Source organism: Humulus lupulus, chromosome 2 (assembly GCF_963169125.1).
Source record: "Humulus lupulus chromosome 2, drHumLupu1.1, whole genome shotgun sequence".
Lineage (NCBI taxonomy): Eukaryota > Viridiplantae > Streptophyta > Magnoliopsida > Rosales > Cannabaceae > Humulus > Humulus lupulus.
In genome coordinates this window covers 289163758-289178945 of record NC_084794.1, presented here as the reverse complement: position 1 = coordinate 289178945, position 15188 = coordinate 289163758, and the positions used below count along the sequence as shown (strand labels likewise).

The 15188-nt window shown below is 34.5% G+C and overlaps 1 long non-coding RNA gene across 3 annotated transcripts; it reads left to right on the top strand.

Annotated features, from left to right (window-relative positions):
• The first annotated feature begins 1961 nt into the window (after positions 1-1961).
• LOC133819727 (uncharacterized) lies at positions 1962-14886 on the top strand. Of its 3 annotated transcripts, none has more exons than XR_009886438.1 (4): positions 1962-2089; positions 7780-12572; positions 13407-13470; positions 14631-14886. It is a non-coding gene; the product is annotated as an uncharacterized LOC133819727 (long non-coding RNA). The 3 variants fall into 3 exon arrangements; XR_009886437.1 differs by having other exon boundaries at positions 2075-2089; positions 7780-9311; positions 11128-12572; positions 13407-14875; XR_009886436.1 differs by having other exon boundaries at positions 1963-2089; positions 13407-14881.
• Positions 14887-15188: the final 302 nt, after the last annotated feature.

The following is a 15188-nucleotide window of genomic DNA, read 5'->3' as shown; positions in this document are numbered from 1 at the left end:
AAGTTACTCAATAAATTATGGTATTTTCGTAAAAATGTAAGTTTTATGTATAGTTTCGTTAATGGTCCAAATAGTCTAGAATAGTGGGTCATTACAACATCCTCCAAGCATCACGAATCTTACCGCCTCTAAGCTTATTTTCCTGCACAAAAACAGAAAGGAGTGAGCCTAATGCCCAGCAAGGAAAATCTAACACAAAATCATATACATAATCTCATAAGAAAAACATAAAGACTTAACATAATACATATAACATACACTTATTATAATGGCCATTATTCTTGGGGTCCCATAGACTAAACAAGCATATGCCCATGGAGTTAGTGGGGTCCTACTAGCTAAGTAGGTCATATGCCCATAACCCATTTGGGGTCTTGTTAGCCATATGGGTCATATGCCCAAGCCTACAAACATACATACATATCATAACACATTTAATAACATAAAACATATAGATAACATAAGCACATAACATATTAATTCTAGCCTAATTTTCCTTACCAAAGTTACTGGGATAAAATGGACTGAGTTGGGACTTTTTGGAACACTCCTAAAACCATAGTGAACAAGAGTGAGTCTAAAGAAAGGAGATGAAATGAAAGAGAATAGGAAGACTAAACCATTAAAAGAAAATATGCTTACCACAACTTAAGTGCTTAAGAACTTGGATTCCCTAACCAAAATAAGAATGAGGTTAGGAAATTGAGTAGAAGACTAAGAGAAAGGAAACATAATACAGAAAGGAACTAGAGTTTTGGTTACCTCAATGATTTGCAAGATCAATCTAACCTCCACCGAAATACTATAGAACTCACTTCCCAAAGTGTTTGATAAGCTTATGATGTTTAAGCTTATAGTTTTTCCCCAAACCAGGTGTTTACACTCTCACACTCACTTAACACTAGCAACTTCTGAACTTAGAGCAAATGGTGAATAATGGCTGGGTACTAGGTCCTATTTATAGAGTTTGGGAATGAAAGTATCTTGATTTTACTTGAATAAAAATAATGGCTTTTTAGATGAAAATCATTTGAATAATCGTTCAGCAGAGGCTGAAGACTCGTTCAAAAGATGCTGGACTGTTGAAGGAGTTTGAATGGCTGAAAGGAAATGAATTCAAAAGAGTTTGAATCCATGCTGAAGGAGGCGATATATCGCCCCCTGTAGGCGATATATCGCCTGGGCCAGTATGCCCGAGACGACCGTGCATCGTTTCGTGTTTTCCGTATCTACGTGCTGCGACATATCGCCCCCTATAGCTGCGATATATCGGCACACGCTGAATATTTAAACACGAAATTACACATTTTTAGCTAAGTTTGAATGGAGTAAACAGCCTTGACTAAGCCCTCAACGTACTCAAAGCTGCTGACTGACCCTATAACATTCAAACTTTACTCCTTATTATATTTAATCCTCAAAAATCTTTAATCCTTAATCATCATTCATAACATGTGCTTAAAATCTTATTGGTTGATGTCTAAACCTTATAATATAGTAAATATAATCCTTAATATCAGTCACATTAATTAAACCTTAGGTTATACTTAATATTCTTAAACTATAGGTTAAACTTAGAAAATCTATAAGTACTACTATGAGTGTCCAAATAATTCCCGGTCTGAACCAAAAATCCATAGTAACAAAGATAACATTAAACATACTATAATACTACTAAACAATTAGCTAAGTAAAGTTCTTGGACTCTACACCATATCCTACTTATTTTTATGAAAGTAACCTTTGTTCCTACAAGTTTATAATAAATTATGGTATTTTTGCAAATGTATGTTTTAGTAAGAATTTGTATGTATAGTTCGATAATGGTCCAAGAGTCTAGATTAGTGGGTCATTACAGATGGCTAGCCGGAGGAGAACCCATGGGATTCTATATGATATGTGTAACAAGCCCTGCAGGCATTGGCCGAATCAAACAGTGTGCACAAGTGATATTGGGCCCATAAAAATGTGAAACTAAAAGAAAGAGCATAAAAGTAAAGTTTGAAAGTGCATGAGCAATAAATGAAATGCATAAGTATATAAGTCAGCATATTAGTATATGTGCACTACAAACTCACGACATTCATGTGTATGTGTATGCATGAGATTTGCTTACTGAGCGTTAGCTCATTATGTTATTTTCCAACATTTTTCCAGGTGTGGCTTTAGCTGTTGAGCAATTTGTGGAGCACGGACTCAGTAGCAATGCAATAATGGTTTAGAGTTTTCATATGGCTGCCTTAAATTTAAAATATTCATACTTGTAATAATTTATACTAATAAGTTTATATAAGAGTTTTAAATTTTTCTGTATTTCTTCGTATCATTTTATTTAATTCTTTTGGTCAAGTGCCTAACATACTCGTAAACTCTAGAATTACGAGTATGTGGCGAACGTACCCTACCTTAGGGATGTTACATATGTGGTGCAGGTAAAGGCAAAAGAAAGCTGGACCATCCTTGAGTTGGAGAGCTTAGGTGATGAGGTGTACATATGCAGCTGCTCGTCCACCACAGCCGAGGTTGAGAAGGAACTAGGGTTAAACCATGTTTTGCCGCATAGAACGACCTTTTGTAAATATTTTCTTGTAATAAACTCTGAAATTATAATTTTGGGATCCCAACATATATATTAAATGTTCTAATGAAACGTTACATCTTAACCAAAAATTTTAATCCCTAAACCGCTAATCATACTTTGTACACGATTTTGGCCAAATGACTCGATTAGCGAGTTTAGCACTGTTTACAAGGCACACCGTAACGGTCCCTGGAGTTTAGGGCGTTACAACTTGGTATCAGAGCGAGCCAAGGTTTATGGTTCCTGAAGACAAGCTGGGCATGTACACTCATTACTAAAGATAGCTCTACTCATGGGATGGTAACTATTTCTATAGTTATGTGCATAGCTGCTTAAATAGAATGTAAATGCTTTACCTGCACATTGTATTAGGGAGCATGAGATTCTGATAGAGCTTGGCTCTTGACTATATGATTATATGCTCCGTGAATATATATATATATGATTGTGATCATATGATTGCCTGCTCCATAAATATATAATTGTGATATTTGCATGCTGGAGTTGGAGGCATGGTATGAGTAATGGAAGAGCAGGGATTATGAATAATGTATGAATGCCATGGGCATGTTTTTAGCACTGCAAGGGGTTAATGATGGTGGTGTGGCAAGATTTATCCCATGGGGGAAAGCTCTTGATATGCTTATTGTGATTAATGGGTCAAGTTATTGACTGCAGATTTAATCAGCAGGTTTATATTCAAGGCAGATAATGAGGCCTGGTGGTAGCTATACATGGGCTGGGAGTTACAGCCAGGGTATCAGTTCTTCATCTACACCAATGAATTTTTAGCATATGCTTATAGATTTGCAATTAAGATTGCAGAGGCATGAGGAAGAGATTAGATATTTGAAGAAACAACGGAGTCTATTGGGGAGCACCTCTTCCTCTGCTATGCCAGGAGTGGCATCAGCTTTAGCTCAGCCTAAGGTTGATGTAATGACCCACTAATCTAGACTCTTGGACCATTATCGAACTATACATACAAATTCATACTAAAACATACATTTTGCGAAAATACCATAATTTATTACAAACTTGTAGAACAAAGGTTACTTTCATAAAAATAAGTAGGATATGGGTACCCATTGTCTTTAAAACAAAAATAACTTAAAATGAAAAGAGTTACATAGAAAATGCAGAAAATACATGTAAACCATAAAAAAAAAAAAATGAGACTACATCCTCGAATCGAATAACGCTCGGCCCCTTGACTCCATTCATCATCGATACACATCCTCTAAGCGTCACGAATCTTACCGCCTCTAAAGCTATTTTCCTGCACATAAAACAAAAAGGAATGAGCCTAATGCCCAGCAAGGAAAATCTAACACATGGTCATAAACATAAATTTCGTAATAAACATAAAGACATATCATAACACTTAATACATACACTTATTATAATGGCCATTATTACTTGGGGTCCCATAGACTAAACAAGCTTATGCCCATGAGATTAGTGGGGTCCTACTAGCTAAGTAGGCATATGCCCATAATCTTTTTGGGGTCTTGTTAGTCAAATAGGGCATAAGCCCAAGCCTACAAACATACATATTCATAACACATTTAATAACATAAAGCATAAGATAACATAAGCATATAACATATTGATTCTAGCCTATTTTCCTTACCAAAGTTAGCGGGATATGTGGACTGAGTTGGGACTTTTTGGAACACTCCTAATAACCATTAAAAGAGTGAGTCTAAAGAAGAAAAGAGATGAAATGAAAGGGATGGAAAGACTAAACCATTGAAAGTTACACTTACCAAAACTTATGTGCTCAAGAGCTTAGATTTCCTAACCAAAATAAAATGGGGTTAGGAGACTGAGTAGAAGATTAAGAGAAGGGAAAATAACTTAAAACAAATGAACTAGAGTTTGGTTACCTCAAAGACTTGTAAGATCAAATTACACCACAACCGAAATACTATAGAACCTCACTTCCCAAAGTGTTTGATAAGCTTATGATGTTTAAGCTTATGATTTTCCCAAACCAGGTGTTTACACTCTCACACTCACTGAACACTAGTAGCTTCTGAACTTAGAGCAAAAGGTGAATAATGGCTGGGTACTAGGTCCTATTTATAGAGTTTGGGAATGAAAGTATCTTGATTTTACTTGAATAAAAATAATGGCTTTTTAGGTGAAAAATATTTGAATAATCGTTCAGCAGAGGCTGAAGACTCATTCAAAAGATGCTGGACTTTTGAAGAAGTTTGAATGGCTGAAAGGAAAAAAATTCAAAAATGTTTGAATTCATGCTGGAGGAGGCAATATATCGCCCCCTGTAGGCGATATATCGCCTGGGCCAGTATGCCCGAGGTGACCGTGCATCGTCTCGTGTTTTCCGTATCTACGTGCTGCGATATATCGCCCCCTATAGCTGCGATATATCGGCATACGCTGAATATTTAAACATGAAATTACACATTTTTAGCTAAGTTTGAATGGAGTAAACAGCCTTGACTAAGCCTTCAACGTATTCAAAGCTGCTGACTGACCCTATAACATTCAAACTTTACCCTTATTTAATTAAATCCTCAAAAATACTTAATCCTTAATCACCATTCATAACATGTGCTTAAAATCCTATTGGTTGATATCTAAACCTTATGGTATAATAAATATAATCCTTAATTATCAGTCATATAATCAAACCTTAGGTTATACTTAATATTCTTAAACTATAGGTTAAACTTATAAAATCTATAAGTACTACTATGAGTGTCCAAATAATTCCCGGTCTGAACAAAAAATCCACAGTAACAAAGATAATACTAAACATACTATAATACTACTAAACAATTAGCTAAGTAAAGTTCTTGGACTCTACAGTTGAGAGTGGATGGGAATTCCTTTGTGGAAGATTCCTGGAATATCATCCTTCAGTCTTCGAGGGAGGCCAATATCCATTTGGAGCTGAGCAATGGATAGGCATAATCAGTTCCATTTTAGACAGTATGGGGCTGGTAGGTCACGATAGAGTGTTCTGTGCGACATATGTATTACGGGATGATGCCCGGACGTGGTGGGAGGTGGTATCCCAGACACGAGATACAGTTGTGATGGATTGGAAAGAATTTAGGCAGCTGTTTAATGAGAAATATTACTGTGATGCAGCTAAGACTACTAAGATGAATGCAAATCTGAATCTTGTTCTAGGAAAGGCATCAGTGACCGAGTATGTTACTAAATTTGATGGGTTGGCCAAGTTTGCCTTTGGCATGGTACCCATAGATATAGCTCGGAAGGAAAAGTTTATTCAGGGGTTGAATCCTGGAATAGCTCAGAGCATTAGAGTTGCCTCAGTGCATGAAGTCTCTACCTATGCTCAGGTGGTAGAGAATGCTCTTATTGTTGAAAGCATAATAGTTGAGAAGAAGAGTGCCAAAGAGCATGGAGCTCAGATAGTGGTATATCCCCTCATTGAAGCAAGTAAGAATGAAAGTTGGAAGTGTAATATCCAACATTTTCATAATACATTTATTTATTATAAATCAAAGTTTTAATACATAAAATGTACAACTTTACAAATTTAAGAAATAGTAATGGAAAAATAGTGTTTAAAATATGATTTTATGTTTTTAATGAGATTAAAGAAAGAGAAACTTGAGTAGTCAAGTATTGGACCCAAATGTCATATAATTTTAATTGGGGATTTTTATAAAATTAAGAAAGTTTGGCTAAAGGGCTTATTTGAAAAGAATTTTAGTATTTTGGGTCCAAGTATAATTTTTAAAAATAAATAAATAAATAAATAAATAAAATAAAAATAAAATAAAAGGCTTCAGCCTTTCATTTTACCCGAGCCCCTCTCTCTCTCTCCTCAGAAACTCTCTCCCTCTCTCTCTCTCTCTCTCTCTCTCTCTCTCTCCTCTGCGTATTACTGTTGCCGACGACGCAGGAGTACTTTCCGGCCACCATTTTTAGCCACGCGCCGGACCGTTGGATTCAGAGGCCTCCGAACTATCGACCCACGCGGGAATCTAGAGCTCACTCGCCGATTAAACGCCTCAACCACTCGATTTAAGTTCGGCCACCCCGCGACTTCAAAGTTGCGATTCGGCCACCTCGGGCATCCGTTTGCCGATCCGTCACCACCATCGTGTTCCTCGTGTTGTGGGCTTCAAAACCCAATAACTTGTTCCTACATCTACCATAGTTGGGTGGTGGGCCCACCACGAGCCACCGCGATCCACCGTAGACCGACGGTCGAAACTTAGTGTTCGAGGTTCCGAAGTACGTTTTGAGTCTCAGAAAATCATCGTTTGACTTATTGTGGAACCCGATCATTTTGGTATAATTTCTTTAACCTATATATTGTGATTTAATTGTAATTGATTAGAGTAATTGTTATTATGTGTATTTATGGTATATAATTATATATTATTGATATATGGAATATTTTCTGTAATTTACTGGCTGTCTGGGATTATATATATTTTTTATACAGGTTTTGATTTTGGAATTGTCCACTTTATAGCCGTTGTGCTGTCTAATTTTCTAGAAAATATTAGATATTAAATCAAGTATAAAAATACATATTTAATTGATTTTATATTAATATGGAAATTATTATGATTAAGTAATTTTAATTATTATTGTTATTATTTTGTTAAGTAAATCAAGAATACAGATTCATATATATATATATGAAAAGTATGATTTATAGTAAACCTATTATCTAACCATTATTATTGTATATTAATATTTGAATATTAAAATAATATCAAATATTAGTTTCCTACAGTTATTGATATTTGTAAGACCGGTGAAGTTTGGAGAAAGTATATTTATTATATCACTGGAATTGATATTATGACTAACTAATAATAATATAAATATTTATATTTATATTATTATCATTATATTGATTATTACAACTTTATGTTACAAATATGATTTCTTTTATAAAATGACTATTTGAATATATACATCCATATACGTATTGCTATTGAAGTATTTTGTTATTAATATCGAAATAAGTTTAATTATAGACGATAATTATTATTGTTGTTAGGATTATAATTATTATTATCATTTATATAGTTTCTGGTATGATTAATATACACTATCAATAGTGTATATTTACGGATTAGATAGAATTTAATAAATTATGTGCCTTGAATAGGATTTGTATGGATTTGATTGATTGACTCTTGGTGAGCCGTTTTAAAATAAGCTAAGGACCTAAGGTAAGTAAATCTCACCTTTTGTGCTTAAGTGTAAGATGCATGACTACATTGATTGTGTACATCTGATGAGTTAAGTATGGTATGATGATGATGCATATGATAAGTATGTGAAGAATGGTTATATGAACACCATAAGGGTGTTGTGTGATATGTAATTGATGAATTCTGTGATATGTGAAAGATGTCTTACTTGGTTAAGAATGATATGAATTATGTGCAAGTATGTGTTCTTATGTTGATGGATATGTGGATTACTCTATGTTCATGATTTGTTATATGTTATGATATATGAAGCGTTTAAGTTTTTAGGCTGGAAACCTTAGACCTGAGCCATAGCTCTACGTTAAGGTATAACAACGCCACCAACCCAAAGCTTCATGTATTATGACTAAAGATGTTTTGAGTTATATGAGATGTGATACAATGCCTTGATTGAATACCATCAACATCAGTCATGAACACGAACATTGGCATTTCAGCATCAGCATGTATGCATGGCATGTACATTTATGTGATACATTATTATGTGATATAAGACCATGCATATGGATATGAGAAAAGTTATGAAATGTCTTGAAAAGTCTTATGTAAAGTTAAACATTTTAATGACACAAGGCTTAAGCAAAGTGATAATAAGATGTTTAAAAAGGGTGCCACTGTTTTGATGAAGCAATCAAGTAAGTTCAGTAAAGAAGACGGAAGTCTATAAGACTTATAGTGGCTGCCCACTAGTGTGGGCTAGGTCAGAGTTGACCATTCAGATATGTTTGCCATGTTTCCGTCTTTCTCCTCCATATGTGTAATAAGTATGGCAGCTATGGCAACGATGAAATGAGTGTTATGATGAGCCTAGCTGAGATGATGGCTAGCCGGAGGAGAACCCATGGGATTCTATATGATATGTGTAACAAGCCCTGCAGGCATTGGCTGAATCAAACAGTGTGCACAAGTGATATTGGGCCCATAAAAATGTGAAACTAAAAGAAAGAGCATAAAAGTAAAGTTTGAAAGTGCATGAGCAATAAATGGAATGCATAAGTATATAAGTCAGCATATTAATATATGTGCACTACAAACTCACGACATTCATGTGTATGTGTATGCATGAGATTTGCTTACTGAGCGTTAGCTCATTATGTTATTTTCCAACATTTTTCCAGGTGTGGCTTTAGCTGTTGAGCAACTTGTGGAGCACGGACTCAGTAGCAATGCAATAATGGTTTAGAGTTTTCATATGGCTGCCTTAAATTTAAAGTATTCATACGTGTAATAATTTCTTCTAATAAGTTTATATAAAAGTTTTAAATTTTTCTGTATTTCTTCGTATCATTTTATTTAATTCTTTTGGTCAAGTGCCTTACATACTCGTAAACCCTAGAATTACGAGTATGTGGCAGACGTACCCTACCTTAGGGACGTTACAAATGGTATCAGAGCTTTGAGTTTGTAGATGTCGTATACTCGTTATGTTATTAGATTTTGGGATCTGAAATGCTACTGAGTTCCGCCACAAGACAAGCCACACGTTAATGGTTAGTATAATTTATCCATATTTTAGTTAATGTATGTTAATGATGTTGTATAATTGTATTAGAAACTCATTGTGTGTTTGAGTTTCCATGATATAAGTATGAGTTTGGATTAAATGAATATTCTCATGCACGGTAGAGAAATTGAAGTTTGTTATTTATCTGAATGCATGCCTTTATTATTGATGTGATAAATAATTGATGATTTATCGATGTCGATGTTTGGATTGTTAATTGATATTCTCAAGCTTTGAAAGTGATCTATCAGTTCAGTTAGTGTGTTAAGGGTTAATATGTCAGGTTAGTGTTTTGGAGAGCAGAGTTTTAGGTTGTTGCTGAGAGCACACACAATAAGAGACTTTAGTGAAACAGTAGTAATATATAGAAAAAAAAAAAATACATAATACATTAAGGATTGGGGTTTTGGACACGTTCTACCTCGTCAATCAACTTTTGTTGTTCAACTCTAAGGGTCTCCCCAGTAGTTTGCAGTGTCTGAAATTTTTCCTTCATATCGACTGAGTAGTTAGCAAGAAGTGTAGTTAAAGTCCCATTCTCCTTAGCCAACTTCTCCTTCTCTCGAGTCAATGCCTTGTTGGCATTTCTAATGGTTATCATCTCTTGTTTTTGTGTTTCTATATACCTTTTCAAGTGGTCAACCTCTTGTTCTCTTGCAAGAACCCGTTGGCCTAGGTTTGAGACCGATGCTGCCGCCTGAGTGGTAAGAACTAAGGAATCTTTTACAGCTTGTAGGTCTGACCTATGGGATAAAATTATTTGGTCTTTAGGGGTGAGTATGCTTTGACCTATACTAATGGCCACCTTTTTATCGAGCATAGCTGAATCCTCCACCGTGACAAGGCCAGTATCAGAATAAAATTTGGGAAGCCAAACTCTGGGAAATTGAGTATTTCGTTCTGGGATGTGTACCGTAGGATACACCATTAGCTGTGGTAGGGGTGCAGAAATTTGTGGTGAAGATTCGATAGTGGGAAGATTTGGCTCAGGTAAAGCTAAAGTTAGGTCTAAGTTCAGCTGAGATGATGAGGATGCCATGGATTGCTTAGCTTGAGTAATGGACGGAAGTAATAATGATTTGGTTTTCAAAAGCTTGAGATTGATTGTGTTTTAGTGTGTATGTGATGAATTTTATTTATAGAAAAATGTGTTGAACTGTTGGGTCATTGGATCCTTGAATTTGTTTGTTTTCAAGATAGATATCACAGATTTTATCTTGTTCAATGTGTTACGCTATCCTCTCTGATGATGAAAGTCAAACTTATTAGATGTTGTCGACATGGAAATCACTTCTATTGATTTTGCGATCCTGATTTGAACATGGAAACAATTTGTAAATTGTTGAATGAATCGAGGTGATAAATGTTATTTACTGAATTACTCTGTAGTGTGAATTACTTTCGGCGATTAAATTATAGTATATTAGCTGTTTTATCCCGAAAGTAAGATAATGTATTACTTGTGTGAAGTGATGACTGAGTATTATTGGTATAGGTGTTGAAATGAGACATGTCTAACTTATTAGACATGTGAGAATTATTCGTTTTCGTAGATGAAGTGGTGGATTGGTCAGTCAAGACTTATCCCATGTTTTATTCAATGAAGGGATACTAAGCCAAGTGTGTGAATTTCCGAGTGGCCACGGTTATTTGCATTCTAGCATAGTATCAATATGCCCTTTATTATTTTATACATTTGGAAACAATTTTGATTTTTAAATGTTTTCTTAGAGAAAGAATGAGAGTCAGGCTTTTCTGAACTGGTACCTAATGAATGGCCTATCTCACTATTTCTCATTCAGGGCAAGAAGTCGGTTTTGACAACGAAAGGGTTTCACAGAGACTTGGTTTTAAAGAATAATCTTCATCGGCTATATAATTGTTTTCTAGTTATCCAATTTTTTTTATGCCGAAAAACTTTCTATTGAACAAACTTGTTGCTCAATTTAGCATCTATTATCAAGGTATAACCAGTCATTTGCATCTGCTTAAAAAAAAAAAAAAAAAAAAATTGACTGTAAAACATGAAGATCAAGGATGTTTTCATGATGATGGTCATTTTCTCTTCTTACGTTATGTGGTTTGTGTTCAAAAGTATGGATGATGAGGATTCGTTTGTATTTTCGTATACATTCATTGTAATTTATACTATTGTTATAGCTTATTTCCTTTCTATCTATATTGTAGTCCTCATGTGAGGTGTTTACACATCCTCGCCTTTTTATATATGATAAGGATTACAAGAAGTCAGGAATAAGTTTTGTTTTCGGGGTGAAAGTAAGTGTTGTGTATAAAATCTTATGCTGTGAAATGTTGTTCTGTTTATTTGTAATGGTAGTTCTTGTCTCCGATTATCAAATTTTAGTTTGAAATTTCGAGGACGAAATTATTTTAACGGGGGAAGGATTGTAATATCCAACATTTTCATAATACATTTATTTATTATAAATCAAAGTTTTAATACATAAAATGTACAACTTTACAAATTTAAGAAATAGTAATGGAAAAATAGTGTTTAAAATATGATTTTATGTTTTTAATGAGATTAAAGAAAGAGAAACTTGAGTAGTCAAGTATTGGACCCAAATGTCATATAATTTTAATTGGGGATTTTTATAAAATTAAGAAAGTTTGGCTAAAGGGCTTATTTGAAAAGAATTTTAGTATTTTGGGTCCAAGTATAATTTTTAAAAATAAATAAATAAATAAATAAATAAAATAAAAATAAAATAAAAGGCTTCAGCCTTTCATTTTACCCGAGCCCCTCTCTCTCTCTCCTCAGAAACTCTCTCCCTCTCTCTCTCTCTCTCTCTCTCTCTCTCTCCTCTGCGTATTACTGTTGCCGACGACGCAGGAGTACTTTCCGGCCACCATTTTTAGCCACGCGCCGGACCGTTGGATTCAGAGGCCTCCGAACTATCGACCCACGCGGGAATCTAGAGCTCACTCGCCGATTAAACGCCTCAACCACTCGATTTAAGTTCGGCCACCCCGCGACTTCAAAGTTGCGATTCGGCCACCTCGGGCATCCGTTTGCCGATCCGTCACCACCATCGTGTTCCTCGTGTTGTGGGCTTCAAAACCCAATAACTTGTTCCTACATCTACCATAGTTGGGTGGTGGGCCCACCACGAGCCACCGCGATCCACCGTAGACCGACGGTCGAAACTTAGTGTTCGAGGTTCCGAAGTACGTTTTGAGTCTCAGAAAATCATCGTTTGACTTATTGTGGAACCCGATCATTTTGGTATAATTTCTTTAACCTATATATTGTGATTTAATTGTGATTGATTAGAGTAATTGTTATTATGTGTATTTATGGTATATAATTATATATTATTGATATATGGAATATTTTCTGTAATTTACTGGCTGTCTGGGATTATATATATTTTTTATACAGGTTTTGATTTTGGAATTGTCCACTTTATAGCCGTTGTGCTGTCTAATTTTCTAGAAAATATTAGATATTAAATCAAGTATAAAAATACATATTTAATTGATTTTATATTAATATGGAAATTATTATGATTAAGTAATTTTAATTATTATTGTTATTATTTTGTTAAGTAAATCAAGAATACAGATTCATATATATATATATGAAAAGTATGATTTATAGTAAACCTATTATCTAACCATTATTATTGTATATTAATATTTGAATATTAAAATAATATCAAATATTAGTTTCCTACAGTTATTGATATTTGTAAGACCGGTGAAGTTTGGAGAAAGTATATTTATTATATCACTGGAATTGATATTATGACTAACTAATAATAATATAAATATTTATATTTATATTATTATCATTATATTGATTATTACAACTTTATGTTACAAATATGATTTCTTTTATAAAATGACTATTTGAATATATACATCCATATACGTATTGCTATTGAAGTATTTTGTTATTAATATCGAAATAAGTTTAATTATAGACGATAATTATTATTGTTGTTAGGATTATAATTATTATTATCATTTATATAGTTTCTGGTATGATTAATATACACTATCAATAGTGTATATTTACGGATTAGATAGAATTTAATAAATTATGTGCCTTGAATAGGATTTGTATGGATTTGATTGATTGACTCTTGGTGAGCCGTTTTAAAATAAGCTAAGGACCTAAGGTAAGTAAATCTCACCTTTTGTGCTTAAGTGTAAGATGCATGACTACATTGATTGTGTACATCTGATGAGTTAAGTATGGTATGATGATGATGCATATGATAAGTATGTGAAGAATGGTTATATGAACACCATAAGGGTGTTGTGTGATATGTAATTGATGAATTCTGTGATATGTGAAAGATGTCTTACTTGGTTAAGAATGATATGAATTATGTGCAAGTATGTGTTCTTATGTTGATGGATATGTGGATTACTCTATGTTCATGATTTGTTATATGTTATGATATATGAAGCGTTTAAGTTTTTAGGCTGGAAACCTTAGACCTGAGCCATAGCTCTACGTTAAGGTATAACAACGCCACCAACCCAAAGCTTCATGTATTATGACTAAAGATGTTTTGAGTTATATGAGATGTGATACAATGCCTTGATTGAATACCATCAACATCAGTCATGAACACGAACATTGGCATTTCAGCATCAGCATGTATGCATGGCATGTACATTTATGTGATACATTATTATGTGATATAAGACCATGCATATGGATATGAGAAAAGTTATGAAATGTCTTGAAAAGTCTTATGTAAAGTTAAACATTTTAATGACACAAGGCTTAAGCAAAGTGATAATAAGATGTTTAAAAAGGGTGCCACTGTTTTGATGAAGCAATCAAGTAAGTTCAGTAAAGAAGACGGAAGTCTATAAGACTTATAGTGGCTGCCCACTAGTGTGGGCTAGGTCAGAGTTGACCATTCAGATATGTTTGCCATGTTTCCGTCTTTCTCCTCCATATGTGTAATAAGTATGGCAGCTATGGCAACGATGAAATGAGTGTTATGATGAGCCTAGCTGAGATGATGGCTAGCCGGAGGAGAACCCATGGGATTCTATATGATATGTGTAACAAGCCCTGCAGGCATTGGCTGAATCAAACAGTGTGCACAAGTGATATTGGGCCCATAAAAATGTGAAACTAAAAGAAAGAGCATAAAAGTAAAGTTTGAAAGTGCATGAGCAATAAATGGAATGCATAAGTATATAAGTCAGCATATTAATATATGTGCACTACAAACTCACGACATTCATGTGTATGTGTATGCATGAGATTTGCTTACTGAGCGTTAGCTCATTATGTTATTTTCCAACATTTTTCCAGGTGTGGCTTTAGCTGTTGAGCAACTTGTGGAGCACGGACTCAGTAGCAATGCAATAATGGTTTAGAGTTTTCATATGGCTGCCTTAAATTTAAAGTATTCATACGTGTAATAATTTCTTCTAATAAGTTTATATAAAAGTTTTAAATTTTTCTGTATTTCTTCGTATCATTTTATTTAATTCTTTTGGTCAAGTGCCTTACATACTCGTAAACCCTAGAATTACGAGTATGTGGCAGACGTACCCTACCTTAGGGACGTTACAGGAAGACTCGTCCAATATGCACGCGGTGCAAGAGGCATCATTTGGGAGAATGTCGAGCAAGGTCATGCTTTGCTTGTGGCATGGTTGGGAATTTCAAGAAGAATTGCCCAAGGCTAAGGGAGCTTGAGCAAAAGAGGATAGACAACTCGATTCCAACTCGAGTATTTATTCCAGGACAGTCAGAGTTTGAGACTGAGACTAGTTCCTCAGGGGTGGCAGGATAGTTTTCTAGTTTTGATTTCAAAGTTATACCGATTGGTTTTGGTGCCATGCTGTCTTTTTGTTGTTGCATATA